The sequence below is a fragment of the Peromyscus eremicus genome, chromosome 4 (assembly GCF_949786415.1).
Source record: "Peromyscus eremicus chromosome 4, PerEre_H2_v1, whole genome shotgun sequence".
NCBI lineage: Eukaryota > Metazoa > Chordata > Mammalia > Rodentia > Cricetidae > Peromyscus > Peromyscus eremicus.
Genome location: NC_081419.1, coordinates 31,092,023 through 31,107,221, shown reverse-complemented (window position 1 = coordinate 31,107,221; position 15,199 = coordinate 31,092,023). Strand labels below are relative to the sequence as shown.

The 15,199-nt window shown below is 43.2% G+C and overlaps 1 pseudogene; it reads right to left on the bottom strand.

The window, feature by feature from the left end:
- Positions 1-8,687: 8,687 nt before the first annotated feature.
- On the bottom strand, positions 8,688-10,202 carry LOC131907722 (T-complex protein 1 subunit theta-like; annotated as a pseudogene).
- Between the last annotated feature and the right edge of the window lie 4,997 nt (positions 10,203-15,199).

Here is a 15,199-nt window from a genome sequence, read left to right as displayed (position 1 = left end):
TAGGATTGGGCTTGTGGAGGGTGGTTAGGGCAAGGCAGGGCTCTAAGGATGGATGCATTAGGGCAGGTCTCCTGCAACTGAATCAGTGTCAGAGCACTTGTTCAGCATGCACCTGGCTCTTCCTGGATTAGGAACACACATACACACACACACACACACACACACACACACACACACACACACCACACAGGGGCAGGGGGCAGACACTAGGTTGTTACAAGGGATGTACGTTCCTGGAATTCCCGTCTGCCTGCCTTGCTCACCCCGTCCCCACGCTGCTCCACGATTGTGATGCCATGCACCATGAGGCCTTCATCAGAGTCAAGCAGATGTCCCTATTATACTCTTTCGAGTCTCAAACTGAAAAAGGGCCATGCTTTCTTTAGAAAGTATCCAGCCCCACTTACTTGATTACAGTGAAGGAAAATGGGTGGAGACAGCCTCTACGTCAAAGCTGTCGGTGTATTTTGGGTTCTGTTGTGGGTTGTCTTTTTTTTCTTCTTCTTTCCTGACAGGTATAGTCTCTCAGCTTCAGAATACCAATGTCTGTATCAACCAGAATAAGCTGTGTGGTGCCGATGTGACAAATTACTCTGAATCCAGAGACTTCACATGACTAAGATGTATCCCTTGTGTACGCTGTGTGTCCATGACAGTCAGGGATCAGGTTTATGGCAGCATGTACTGCCTTAACATTTCTGGATTTAATGGCAGCGAAAGAGAGGAGCTGTTGAAACTGACAACTCAAGGGGAGGGCCATGAGCCAGAGCTGTGTCTCAAACAGCACTAATCACACCTACGGGGCTGTCTCCATGTTAGGGTGTGGTCCTTAGGCAGTGCTGCTCTTGAAAGGCGATTGGATTGGACAACCGAGGACTTTGAATTAATCAACTGATGGCGTGTGTGTGTGTGTGTGTGTGTGTGTGTGTGTGTGTGTGCCACATATGTGAGGGTACCCGTGGAGACCAGAAGAGGGAGTCAGATCTCATGGAGCTGGAGTTGCAGGTAGCTGTGAGCCAGCTGATGTGAGTGCTAGGAACTGAACTCAGGTCCTCTGCAAGAACAGCAAGCTTCTGCAGCCCTCATTTTATACACACTAACTGATTTCTTTATTGCATTTCCATATTGTCCCCTCTACTGGGGACTACCTTCGGTTCTATCTCACTGCCTTCAGCCCCTTAGTCTACCTCCTACCCCAGTATTGCTCCTCCTACTTCTAGATTACACGCGCTCTATTATTCTCCCCAGAAGGCCTTTGAATCTTTTTTTTAGGGCGTGGGGAGATGGCTCAGCAAACAAAGCTTTTGTTACTCAAGCCCGACAGCCTGAGTTTGATCCCTGGAGCTCGTAGTTTCAAAAGTCAGATGTATGCATGTCTTAAGGTGAAATGGGAGACAGAGACAGGAGGATTACCTAGGAGCTTTTGGCCAGCTAGTGTGGAGTGTAGAGTGACCAGAAACAAGAGTGATCTGGTCCCTTTGCCGAGGTGCAAGCTGAGAACAGACTCCTGAAAGTTGTCTTCTGATTTCCAGACATGTGCCATGGCACACACATACACATACACACACACACACACACACACACACACACACACACACAGACAGACACACACAAATATACATACATAAATACATAATAAATAAAAGATACCCCCTTTTATCCCCTCTCATGTGCCCCTTTCTCCTTTCTTGGCCTCTACACACAAACACCTCAATATAAAAAATGAGAAGCTAGGATCTGCATATGAGAGAGAACACGTGACCTTCGTTTTTCTGGACCTGTGTTACTCTGAGTGTTTTCCATTTGATAACAGCACTGGGGTTATGGAAACTCGGAGGTGTGCCTTGATGCTGGTAGGTCACCAGGGCTGAAACCTGGAAGGCTGTGTCCTCTGGGGACCTTGCTCCTCTTTCTTCTTCCTGTCTTCTTTCCTTCCATCTTCTCCTCTTAGTTGCCCTACAGTTGTGCTATTTCGTCTTCTAGTATATTCTCTCTATTGTGATGTTCTAGCTCACCTCAGCCCCAGAGAGGTACCAGCCTACCATGTCTGGCATCTTTGATGCTGTAAGCCAAAACAAACCTTTCTCCTTTAAATTGAGTTTTGTAGCTACTGTGACACAGCTACAAAAAGTGACTAACATGGTATTAAAAAGGAAAAGATGCTCATTATATAATGAAATTAATCTATATTTATATATTATATAAAATTGCGTATAATGAAAATAATATATAATTATATATAATGAAAATAATACTCCATAATAATGGTAAATATATGTATGTCTTTTTTTTTCTACAAAAAACGTTCCCAGCATCTCATTTTTCTAGGTTGCAAATAAATTCTGTGCTAGGTTATCACTTCCTTACTGCTCAACATTAAGGTAGTTCTGATTTTTTCCCACATGTGGCATCTGTGATGTGTATAAATTCTTTTTTTTTTTTTTTTTTTTTTTTTTGGTTTTTCGAGACAGGGTTTCTCTGTGTAGCTTTGCGCCTTTTCCTGGAACTCTCTTGGTAGCCCAGGCTGGCCTCGAACTCACAGAGATCCGCCTGGCTCTGCCTCCCGAGTGCTGGGATTAAAGGCGTGCGCCACCACCGCCCGGCGTATAAATTCTTATACCTTCAGGCTCATAAATCGATTTTTATAGTTCTGATCTTACTTCACAGTGGTTCTTTGGGAGCCAGAAGGTCGAAGGCTAGAAGTTCTCTTAAACATCCTGGTGTGTGATGATTATGCTAAGCATTTACATATACACTTCTCTTTGGATCAATTTTCACTTCTTTTCGGTAGCTATTGATGAGTGGAATTTCTTGGCCATATGGTAAATTTATATTTAACTTTTACAAAGCTGCTGAACTTTTAAAAAGCAGCTGTAACATTTTTTTTTAATATTCCCTTATAGCAATGTGTGAAGGTTTTCATTTTTCCACATTCTTAACATTTGTATACATACAAAATCAGTAGCTTTGTGGGCTGAAGAGATGGCTCATTGGTTAAGAGCCCATATTGTTCTTGCAAAGGACCTGAGTTTGATTCCCAGAGCCCATATTAGGCAACTCACAACTGCCTATAACTCCAGCTCCTGAGGATCAGACATCTCTCTGTCTTCCTACACACACACACACACACACACACACACACACACACACACACACACACGATAATAATTAAAAAATGACTAGATTTATATAATCAGTACCTTGCCCTGAATGACTTTGTTTTAAGAAACAATAGTTGGTTCTATTTTGAGCACAAATGACCAGATTTCTTATTTGTGCAAATAAACAGCCATCATCTGTCTGTCACAAGTCATGGCACAGATTCATCTTTTAACCTATTCATACAAATACAATTCTATCACCTGTGTGCTCTCTGAAGTAAATCAGGAACATATGGGTTCATGGCATAACAAACGCATGTCAGAAGAGCAGGCCCATGAGTTCACTGAACACATTAGACTGCCCCACGATGCTGCCTCCTCTTTTGGGCCAGATCAGGAAGGACACCTCTCAAGGTTCATGACAATACCTGGATCTGTCAGCAGATCATCCAGTACATACAGGTGGGATCAGGGGTGAGGGACTCTCAACTTGGTCCCCTGGGCTTTAGTGCAATAGGATCTCTCTGTTTCATAGATGTACTTGAACTGCAGTTTCTCTGGACCTATGTGGCTCCAGGACTCAGTAGCTGTGGGCCTGGCCTTGTCTTGCCTTGATCAGGCTCTTTGCTCCCCAACATCTGTGTGGCTGGCATCATTAATATCTAATTACCTGCCATGGTACTGTCCTCTGTCCCTGTCTTCAGTGCAGAGGCCTCTGTGAACCCTATAGTCTCTTTAACCCTTTCCTAGCCACTCTGTAACCCATGTATCACTTGTGAAGTGTACTGGGGTGGAAGAGTTAATGTTAACCATCGAGATTGGGATTTAAGAAGCTGATTGCCAATGACTGCACTATCAAGTGAAATCAGAAGTACTTGGACAATTATGTGAAAATTGACATAGCTTGTGAATTTATTGTTATTTAATAAATTCTGGTGTCATGGAAAGATGCAAACATTTCTCTTTCCAAGACTATGCTCAAGACAAGTAGTAATTTCAAACATATTTCATGTGTATATTTGTGCATCTTTGGTGAAATATAAATTACATTTTTATTCACTTTTAAATTTGATTGCCTTGTTTTTTAGTTGTATAAATTCTTGCATGGTCTATATAAAAACCATGTATCAACTTGGCGTGGTGTCAAATGCCTTTAATCCGAGCACTTGGAAGGCAGAGGCAGGGGCAGGGGCAGGGGCAGGGGCAGGGGCAGGGGCAGGGGGTAGGGGCAGAGGCAGGGGCAGGGGCAGGGGCAGGGGCAGGGACAGGGGCAGGGGCAGGGGCAGGTAGATCTCTGAGTTTGAGGCCAGCCTAGTCTACATAGTGAGTTCCAGGTCAGCCAGTGCTACCCAGAGAAACTCTGGAAAAACTAGAACAACACAAACTAAAACCAAAATGATTTCTTATGTGAAATTCTAAGATTTTTTTTTTTATCCTTTAACCTGTTTCCTGATGTCCAGCTTCCTAGACATTGGAATATTGAGTGATGTGATGATGTGCTCATGGGGTGAGTGGTTGGCTCAGGGTCTCGATGGAGTCTCAAGATGAAGAAAGATCCAAACATGATTTGAGACTAGACCCCTTAGTCCCTCCTCTCAACCTCTAAGGAAGGGAAGTCAATGGTTTAGCTATTCACAGCGATGTAACGAATCTTCCATAGAAACTCCTCAGAATCCTGTTCAGGGAGCTTCCAGATAGTGAACATGTGTTGGTTCCTAGAGGGTGGCTTGTCTGCAGAGGCCATGGAAGCTCCATGCTCCTTCTCAGATTGAGCGTCGGCTTGGCTATACATCTGCATCCTTTTAGACATCTGAAATAATTAAACCCCTTGAACCTGAGGGATCAATAGGGTCATGGAAACCATATTTATAACCCATCAGGCAGAAGTTCAGGCCTCAGCCTGGAGCTTGCCATTGACATTGGAGTAGTGGGACTCAGTCCTTGACCTGTGCCATCTAATGCCATTTCCAAACGGATTTCATCAGAATTAAAATGAATTAAAAGGCCTCAGTGTCTTTTGGGAAATTTTGGCAAAATCATTTTGCTGTGTATAAAAACCCCCACGTTTTCCAGTGACCAGAGGTAAGGTGGTCCTGAATTGAGAGTGTGGGTAGGGGAAACACTTTGGTCTGTTCATTTGTTATTTGTTGTTTGTTTGTTTATTTATTTTGGCACTGGGGATTGGATCCAGAGTCTTGCATAAGGCAAATTCTTCCTCTATGTTTGAAATCAGAAATGTAATTTGTAGATGTTTGAGTGTTATTTATTTATTTTATTACAGCAGAATACAGTAGGATAAAGTAGGCGAGGCTGTTAAGAAAAACTTGAATGTCTTAAAACCTCCAAGTTTGTTTTCTCATTCACATAGGTTTGGCTGCAGGCTCAGGTGGCTCTCTAGAGGAGCTGTCATCCACATGTCACTTCAGTGACCAACACTCTTTTCAAGGTGTGTTTCAAAAGGTGTCAACTGGCAATTAAACAGTCCCACCCAGATATGAGAAACATCCTTTTCCCTAGTATTTCATTGGTCAGATGAATCACATGTCTACGCTCAATGACAGTGAGAAAGGAAGAGAAAGCTGTTCATGTGTCTGATGGAGAAAAGCAAGGGTTAGTGGTGAGCAGCACCAGCATTCCTGTGTACAACACACATACACACACACACACACACACACACACACACACACACACACACACGCACATACACTTCATTCTGTTGGCCCAAATTGTCTGTTGGTAGACATTTGCGCTGCTTCTGTCTTTTGACTGTGATGAAAACGTTATGAACATGGGTGCAAAAACAGGCCATTGAGGCCTGCCTTCAGTTTTAGGTGTATATTGAGAAAGAAATGGAATTGCTGGGTTCTGTAATTACAAGACTTTGAATATAACCGCACTGTTTCCACGAAGCTGTACTGTACATCACGGCCAGCATTAAGCAAGTATTTCAACTTTTCCACATCTTCATCATTACTGCTATTGTCCCCCCACCCCTTTTTTTTGGTTTCTTGAGACAGGATTGCTCTGTGTAACAGCTCTGGATGTCCTGGAACTTGCTTTGTAGACCAGGCTGTCCTTAAACTCATAGAGATCCACCTACCTCTGCCTCCTGAATGCTGAGATTAAAGGCATATGTCACCACCACCCGACAGTTATTTTCCATCCTTAAATAACTCCTGTCCTAAAGGTTATAGTGTATGGCCTCACGGTGATTTTAATTTATGTTTTCATGGGGCTTCTTTTTATGAGCCAGTTCCTCATAACGAAACCCTATCTATGTGCATTGTAGGCTGCTGTTTCCTCTGATAAACTGTGTTGTCAAATAATTATCAAGATGAGTACCAAGACCATTCAATGGAAAAAGAACAGTCTTCCCAATGAATGGTTTTGAGACATTTTGTATGTGACATCCACATACAAAAGAGAAGCCCCATGATTTGCTGTTTGCAAGCCAGAGGCACAGGGAAGCTAATGGTATATCTCCAGTCTAAGTCAGTAATGGCAGGAGACAGATGTTCTTTTTCTAATAAAACAAAAAATATGAAAGGATAATTAATAAAATAAGTTGAGTTTGGCTAAGTATGGTGCTATATACTGTAATTCCAGACCCTGGGAGTCTGAGGCAGAAACAGCTGTATCCTGAACTCAAAGTCAGAGTACTCTGTGTAGTAAGATCTCCTGTCCTAAAAAAGAGGTGTCCTTGGTGGCTTTGTTTACCTTATGTTTTATTCTACTGGAATAACAGTAAACTAGATAATGCTACATATTGGTGAGGGGAGATCTTTCTTATTTTTATCTACTCTACCAATTAAATGCTTCTTTTTCCTGGAAACCCTTTCTTCTTCTTCTTCTTCTTCTTCTTCTTCTTCTTCTTCTTCTTCTTCTTCTTCTTCTTCTTCTTCTTCTTCTTCTTCTTCTTCTTCTTCTTTTAAAAGTTTTATTTATGGCCGGGCGGTGGTGGCACACGCCTATAATCCCAGCACTCGGGAGGCAGAGCCAGGCGGATCTCTGTGAGTTCGAGGCCAGCCTGGTCTCCAAAGCGAGTTCCAGGAAAGGCGCAAAGCTACACAGAGAAACCCTGTCTCGAAAAACCAAAAAAAAAGTTTTATTTATTTATTATGTTATGTATACAGTATTCTGTCTGCACATATACCTGCTTGCCAGAAGAGGGCAGCACCGGGTCTCATTATAGATGGTTGTAAGCTACCATGTGGTTGCTAGGAATTGAACTCAGGACCTCTGGAAGAGCAGTCAGTGCTCTTAACCTTTGAACCATCTCTCCAGCCTCCTCTCCTGGAAACACTTCCACAGACATATCCAGAAAGGATGTTTTTACCATCTAATTGATCATCCCTTAGCCCAAGGTAGCACATCACTATTCCACCACCTTATTAGTCAGCCTTCTGTCAGGGGAAAAAAAGTATCTGAGATAATCAACTTTAAAGGGGGAAAGACAGATTTTAGTTCACAGCTTTAAAGACTTCAGTCCATGTTCCCTTTGCTCTGTTGCTTTGGGCCTGTGGCATGGAAGTGTATCAATGGCTGAGAGTGAGGTAAAGTAAAGCTGTTGTACTTCTGGTGACCAGGAAGCAAAGACAAGGGAAGGGAAGTGTTGTAGACTATTAAGGTGTGTTACTTTTGTTTATGTTGTATTTGTTTAACTCTGTGAAACTGTTTTACTGTGCCTGTCTAAAATACCTGATGGTCTAATAAAGAAATAAATGGCCAATAGCAAAGCAGGAAGGAGAAAAGATAGGCAGGGCTGGCAGGCAGAGAGAATATATAGAAGGAGAAATCTGGGAGAAAGAAGGAAGTAGACAGAAGGAGGAGGACATCAGGGGCCAGCCACCCAGCCACACAACCAGCAACACAGTAAGAAAGAAAGGTATACAAAAATAGAGAAAGGTAAAAGCCCAAATGCAAAAGCTAGACTGGATAATTTAAGTTATGTAAAGCTGGCTAGCAACAAGCCAAGTGAAGGCCAGACATTTATAATTAAGAATAAGCCTCTATGTGTGATTTATTTAGGAGCTGGGTGGTGGGCACCCCAAAAGAGTAAAAAACACCACCAATAACAGGGAAGAGGCCAGGGTCCCAGTGTCCCTTAAAGAGCATGGCCCCATTGACTTAACTTCTTCTGACGAGGTCTCACATCCCAACAGCACCACAGATTAGTGATCAAACCTTTGTCATGTGGCCTTTTGGGGACATTTCAGATCCAAGCCAGGAGTGGCATATAAGTGAGAGTTTATTTCTGGCCAGGTTTCTCTTTATGTCATTCCCATATTGTTTCAGTTACCGTAAGTTTAAGGTAATACTTAAAATTGAGATGTGTGAGTCCTCCAGATCTGTTATTTTTAAAGGTTGTTTTGACTATTTTGAAATGCTCTGAGGCTCCATAAAAATTTCAGATAAAAAAGGGAACCAAAATGCTAATTTTTAAAAAAATTATCCAGCAGAGAATGCTTTTGCACTTCTTTATATAAGAATACTATAGAATCTTCAGCTACAGAAGAAAGCCATTCAGCCATGTTGGTCTTCCTCTCAATCTATCTTATTTTTGAAGACTTTTACCCACAAGATAGTTTAGCCACAATGACCTCTAAGTACAGCAACTTCAGTGTTAGCAGCCAATTTAATCACCCAATATTTTTCCAAGTAAGCATCTTGAGTACCAGCTTCCAACATTGCTTTTACAGCAGAACTTCGGTCTTTAAATACAATCCAGCATTTTTGTTTCCTTTCTGCTTTGCTGTACAGATGTTAGAGATTACAACATTGGCTTTAACTCTAGCATTTTCTGACAGTGCCTGTGTAATAGCTTTGGATGCTACAGCAATCTGTTTACTAGCGTATTGTTCAAGTTCAGGACTTAGCTCTTCATATGGTGTGATCTGTTTGGCCAGTTCAATTTCTGATGTTATACCCCCAGGGCATGATGTTTATTCCCCTGTAAGAACTTGAATTCATTTGAACACCATCATCTCCTGCCCTTTCTATATCAACCATCAGATCGTCTATAGAACATCAATGCAGTACAGTAGAAATAGCACCACCTCCTTTCTCATGATTGAAAACATGTGTATCTTTAACTTCTGAGAGGCAAGGGCTATTACAATGTCCTCCTTCTTCCAGGCCAAGGAGTCAATCCAGGAAAAGCAGTAGCTCCAACTCTTTTATTGTCTCCTGGGATCCCATTGTGAGTTGAGTCTCATCAACATTATATTTGCTTGCATAACGAAGAGCCATGCCTGCCACATTGTCACCTTATATAAATGTTGTAATGAAATTTTCACCAGCACCCACAATAGCTTTTGATTTGTGCACCCCTGAGATTTTCTTCTTTAATGAAATCCAGCAGCTCTCTAGCAGTCTTTATCAGCATGGTTCCCTCATCTCTGTTATCATGACCTCAAAAGGACAAGAGTATCTTCAGTTTCCTTCTTAAAAACAAACAAACAAGCAAGCAATCCATGCAATACCAGAGCCCACAAGTTTACAAGCTCTGATGTTATCGCATTGAAATGACTGGAATCAAGAGAAATAGATACATGTGGCTGAGCAGGCAGCATGACCAAAATTGTGCTGTTTTCATAGTGTGTGCTCATTCTGGGGTTAAGAAGTAGAGTTGATACCTCATCAACATCCCGAGCGGTTTACAGAGCCCCACCATCTAGTCAGGAGGATGCTCGTAGGCTTTTTGTGTGCTATTTCATAACCTTCTATGGTCTCTGAAACTGATAAACCATCCCCAAGTTCTCCGGCTAGCTCCAGAAGAGCTCCAGCAAATATCAGAACGAAGTTTGTGCCATCCCCAACCTCTTACTCTCAAGTGTGAGAGGCCATGACATCATTTTTGCAGCAGGAGGCTGGGCTTCCAGATCTTTCAAAATGGGCGTTGCCTCTTTTGTCACGAACCACTCTCCAGGAGACTGGGAACCATTTAATTCTTTCCACTTGGTCCCCATGCTGTACGGAAGTCTGGGAAAATTTCTTGCAAGCCTGTGTTTTTATACATAGCCTCTTCTAATGCTAAAAGTGTTTTGTTGTATCCTTGAGCATCTGGAAAAAGCCTGGGAGCTTAGGGACTTGAAGTGACATGGCCAGCTTGCAAGAAGCTGTTTATGTGCTCCTTTGGAAATCTGGCGGAACTGAGGAGCAGGCAAGCACAGCTGCTTCTCCTCCTCCTCCTCTTCCTTGGAAACTGGGTCTTTCTATGTAGCCCAGGCTGGCCTTAAACTCAGCATTGAGCCTTGTGAATGCTGGGATCACAGGCACATGCTACCATACCTGTTATACTTGTTTTTCTATTTCTGCATACAGTGGTTTGGAGATTGTGGGAAGAACAACATTGAATCTGGAGAGAAAGAGAGAGAGAGAGAGAGAGAGAGAGAGAGAGAGAGAGAGAGAGAGAGAGATAGATAGATGCTGGGGGATGTCTTTCTGTATGCTGTCAATATATATTGTTCTCATTGGTTAATAAATAACCTGCCTTGGCCTATATGGCAAGGCAGCTTAGAGGCAGGAGGGAAATCCAAGGAGAGAGACAGGAAAGAGAAAGGCGGAGTGGGGAAAACACCAGACTGCCATCCTAGGAGCAACATGTAATGGGATGCAGGTAAAGCCACGGAACACGTGGCGATACATAGATTAATAGTTATGGACTGCATTACACTATAAGAGCTAACTAGCAAGAGGCCTGCCATAGGCCATACAGTTGATAATTAATATTAAGTCTCTGAATGATTATTTTATAAGCGCCTGAGGGACCACAGGGCTGGGTAGGACCTGAGAAAACTTATGGCTAAAGAGAGATAGAGACAGAGACCGAGACCGTGTATGTGTGTCCATGTATCCAAGAACACCACACAGCACTTGTGGAAATCAGAGGACAACTTGTGGAGTATGTCATCTCCTATCACCATGTGAGGCCCAGCGACCACACTCAAACTCAGGTTGTTAAACTTGTCAGCAAGCACCTTTACCCAGTGAGCTACCTCATTGGTCCTAAACACACACACACACACACACACACACACACACACACACACACACACACGCACACACGCACACATGAGAGAGAGAGACAGAGAGAGATAGAGAGAGAGAATAAATGCTTAAAATTTATTAGCAAGGTGGTGATTGAATTTCCCCCTTGCTTGCTCCCCCCGCCCCACCCCTTTCCTGCTGCTCCTTGCCTGTGGGCTGTGTGTGTGTCAAGATGAAGCTGGGTAAAATCTATCTCTTCCCCAGCCATCAGCTGTCAGAGGTGTACCATCGTGGACAAGGAAGCAAACTTTGTACTTTTTATGAAAAGTCAATAGCCACAGAAATTCCTGATGATGTTCTGCATGAAGAATGGAAGGGTTGTGTGGTCTGAGTCAGTGGGAATGACAAACAAGGTCTTCCCACGAGGCAGGGAGTTTTGACTCATACCAGACTCTGCTTTTGTTGTTGAGAAAGGGGCAGTTTTGTTATAGACCAAAGTACAAGTCTGCTCAGGGATGCACTGGACAAGTCTTCTCGACTTGGTTATTGTAAAAAAGGGAAGAACAGATATTACTAGGCTACTGTGCCTTGGCAGTTGAGGCACCAAAGAGCTCACAGAATCAAAAAACCTTTTCAGTCTCTCTAAAGAAGATGATGTCCAGCAGTATGTTGGCGGGATGTCCTTTAAGAAAGGGAAGAAGCCAAGATGAAAGCCCTGAAGATTCAGCATCCTGTAACCCCACGTGACCTTCCACACAGAACCTCAGGTATTACTCTGAAGAAATGACGCACCAAGAAAAGGGAGGAAGGCTGTAGAACGTGCTAAACCTTGGCTGAGAGAATGAAGGAAGCAGAGAGCTTCTACTTACATGTCTGAATCCAGTCAAAAATAACTCTTTAAGGGTAATTAATAAATGATCAGACTTGGAAAAAAATAAAGAAAATTTCCCTTTGGCTATTCCCAAGTATGTTGAAAAACAAACAAACAAACAAACAAACCTTCTTAGAGTATAATCTTGTGACTTTTTTTGCCAACATAAATGCAGTTTATGAAAATATCAAACATTGCTACAATATTTTAAAACTTTAGAAAGGGTCTTTATGATCATGTATTAAGTTTCATTTTGTCAATTTGACATGATGTGGTTGATATATTGTGCGCCCCAATAAACTTATCTTGGGGTTAGAGAACAGAACAGCTATAATATTAAACATAGAGGTTAGGCAGTGGTAGCACAGGCCTTTAATCCTAGCATTCCAGAGGCAGAGATCCATCCAGATCTTTGTGAGTTCAAGGCCACACTGGAAATAGTCAGGCATGGTGACACACATCTTTAATCCTAGTACTTGAGATCTCATATCTTGCTTGGGAAAGCACATAGCTTTAATCCTAGGAAGTGATGACAGGAAGCAGAAAGGTATATAAGGCATGAGGACCAGGAACTAGAGGCTTTTAAGCTTTTAGGCTTTTAGCAGCAGCAGTTCAGCTGAGATCCATTTGGGTGAGGACTCAGAGACTTTCAGTTTGAGGAAACAAGATCAGCTGAGAAGTTGGCAAGGTGAGGTTGGATGTGGCTTGTTCTGTTTCTCTGATCTTTCAGCGTTCACCCCAATACGTGGCTCCAGGTTTGTTTTTATTAATAAGACCTTTTAAGATTCGTGCTACAACACAATGTAGCTGGGATCACCTGGAGAAATTTAAATGAAGGATTGTTTAGATTACCATAGGTGGGTCCCTGTGGTAATATTGTAGGTGGTAGGTGATACCATTCTGTGAGCAAGGGATCCTGTGTAAGAGAGGGGAAATCGGGCTAAGCCCTCGTATGCATTCATTAATTTATTGTGCATGCATTAATTCATTGTTCATTCATTAGTTCATTGCTTTCTGCGCTTGACTGTGGATGTGACGTGATCTGTTTTCATGTTTCCGCCCCCTTTACTTTCTTGTAGGTGGACAGCAACCTGGAACCGTGAGCCAAATGAACCCTTTCTCCATTACATTGCTCCTGTCCAGGGATTTGATCTCCCTTTCCAGGAGATGAAGACACCGTGCTATATCAAGAATATGAATAGAGTGTCAACTGGTGATAGAGTTTGAAGCAGGGAGCCGGGTGCACTTGCCCATCACGCACAGGCACTGGCTTCAAGCCAAAGCTCCAGAAAACGGTTCCTTCTGTTTGATCTCATTCAATTTCAGTCTTTATTAGACATTCAGATTGACATAGCACGGTGTGTCAGCATGGTGGCACAAGCTTGGAATCCTAGCACTTTGGAGGCTGAGGCAGGAAGGTCTGGAAATAAACCATAAATTGAGCAACTCTATAATTACATGTAGATCTGTCTCATTCTGCCCTACAATCTTCACAGCCTTGAAGTACATAAGTAGGTCCTGATAAGCTGAGAGAATTCCTCCCTATAAGCAGCATATGTTAATTTCTATACAGCCTCTCAGGATCACTCTGTGTACCACCATTTGAGGTGATCTTCTCAGAGTGAACTGCTGAGTCTGAGGATAACTGCACACTTACATTTTTGTACATTACATTTTGATAATATTAGAGCATTATCATTCCTTTGTTATGGTGAAGGACACAGCTTGCACCCCCACTGAAAAAATGAGCAACAGAACAGAATAACCAATTCGTTAAACAGCTCATCAGCACTGAATGAAGCCATCAGAAGGAAACACCCAAACGCTCAGGGAAAACAGTTTTTTTTTTTTTTTTTTTTTTTTTTTTTTTTTTTTTTTTGGTTTTTCGAGACAGGGTTTCTCTGTGTAGCTTTGCGCCTCTCCTGGAACTCACTTGGTAGCCCAGGCTGGCCTCGAACTCACAGAGATCCGCCTGGCTCTGCCTCCCGAGTGCTGGGATTAAAGGCGTGCGCCACCACCGCCCGGCGGGAAAACAGTTTTTATGCTCAGGATAGATAAAGAGTGGGCAGCTTTGGGAAATGTGACTGGGCGGAAGTTCCATTCTCATGACAATAGACTGGTGGAGGTGGGTACCCAGCAAGGTCCATGTTTTCTGGGTTGCTCTCTGTTGCTGGAATAAACACTGTGACCAAAAGCAACTTGGGAAGGAAAGAGTCTCTTTCTGTGTGCTGGTTACAGCTCATCAAGGCTGGAAGCCAAGGCAGGAACTTGAAACAGAAACCTGGTAGGTGAGCTGCTGACCCACTTCCTGTCAGGTTCACGTTGAGAACCCTTTCTCATGAAGCCCAAGCCCACCGGTCTAAGGGATGGTACAGCCCGCAGTAGACCCAGCTCCCCTGCATAAATGAGCAATCAAGAAAATGCCCACAGCTGGGGATGGTGATTCACGCCTTTAATCTCAGCACTTGGGAGGTAGAGGCAGGTGGATCTCTGTGAGTTCGAGGCCAGTCTGGTCTACAAAGCTAGTTCCAGGACAGCCAGGGCTGTTACACAGAGAGACCCTGTGGAGGGTGGGGGTGGGGGATGGGGGGAGAAAGAAAAGAAAACACATGCTCACAGACCAACAAATTAGCGATCAAGAAAAGCCACAGTCATGCATACAGGATGGATGTAGTTCCAGCAGCAGATCCTCTTCCCAGGATCCCAACCTGTCTGGATTCTCCTTTGCTCTGTACAACAAGCATTCTTTCCTGCTAGAATGAGTCCTCCCTCGGAGAGAGGGGAGAATGACATTTCTAGGTTTCATAGTTTGTTTGGAACGACAGGTGTCTATTTTACATGCTCCACTTTGGGGAAAAGGAATTCTAATTTTTATGACTGGCTTTGGGAAAGCAAAGATTCAGGAGAGAGGAGAGCCTGGGAAAGGGTCAGAAGGCTTCTTCATGTCCAGGGCATGCTAAAATGCTGCACTGCAGGGACCTGTATTCTGAGTTTCCGACAGAGGGCCAAATCCTTAGAAACATTTGCTCCTAAACCAGCTTGTGCTGACATCCGGTTATCTGCTAATTTGGGCAGACTGGTTGAAAACTGGTATCTCACGATTTCAGTTTCTATTTCTTTACAAAGAAGATCACGCTCTGCCATCCATTTGCCTTTCTGCGTATTTCTTTAGTTTCACTTTGAGGCCCGCGCTAGGTTTCCGTTGTCTCAGGCCTCAGCGCGGAGGCCGGGTGGCCAG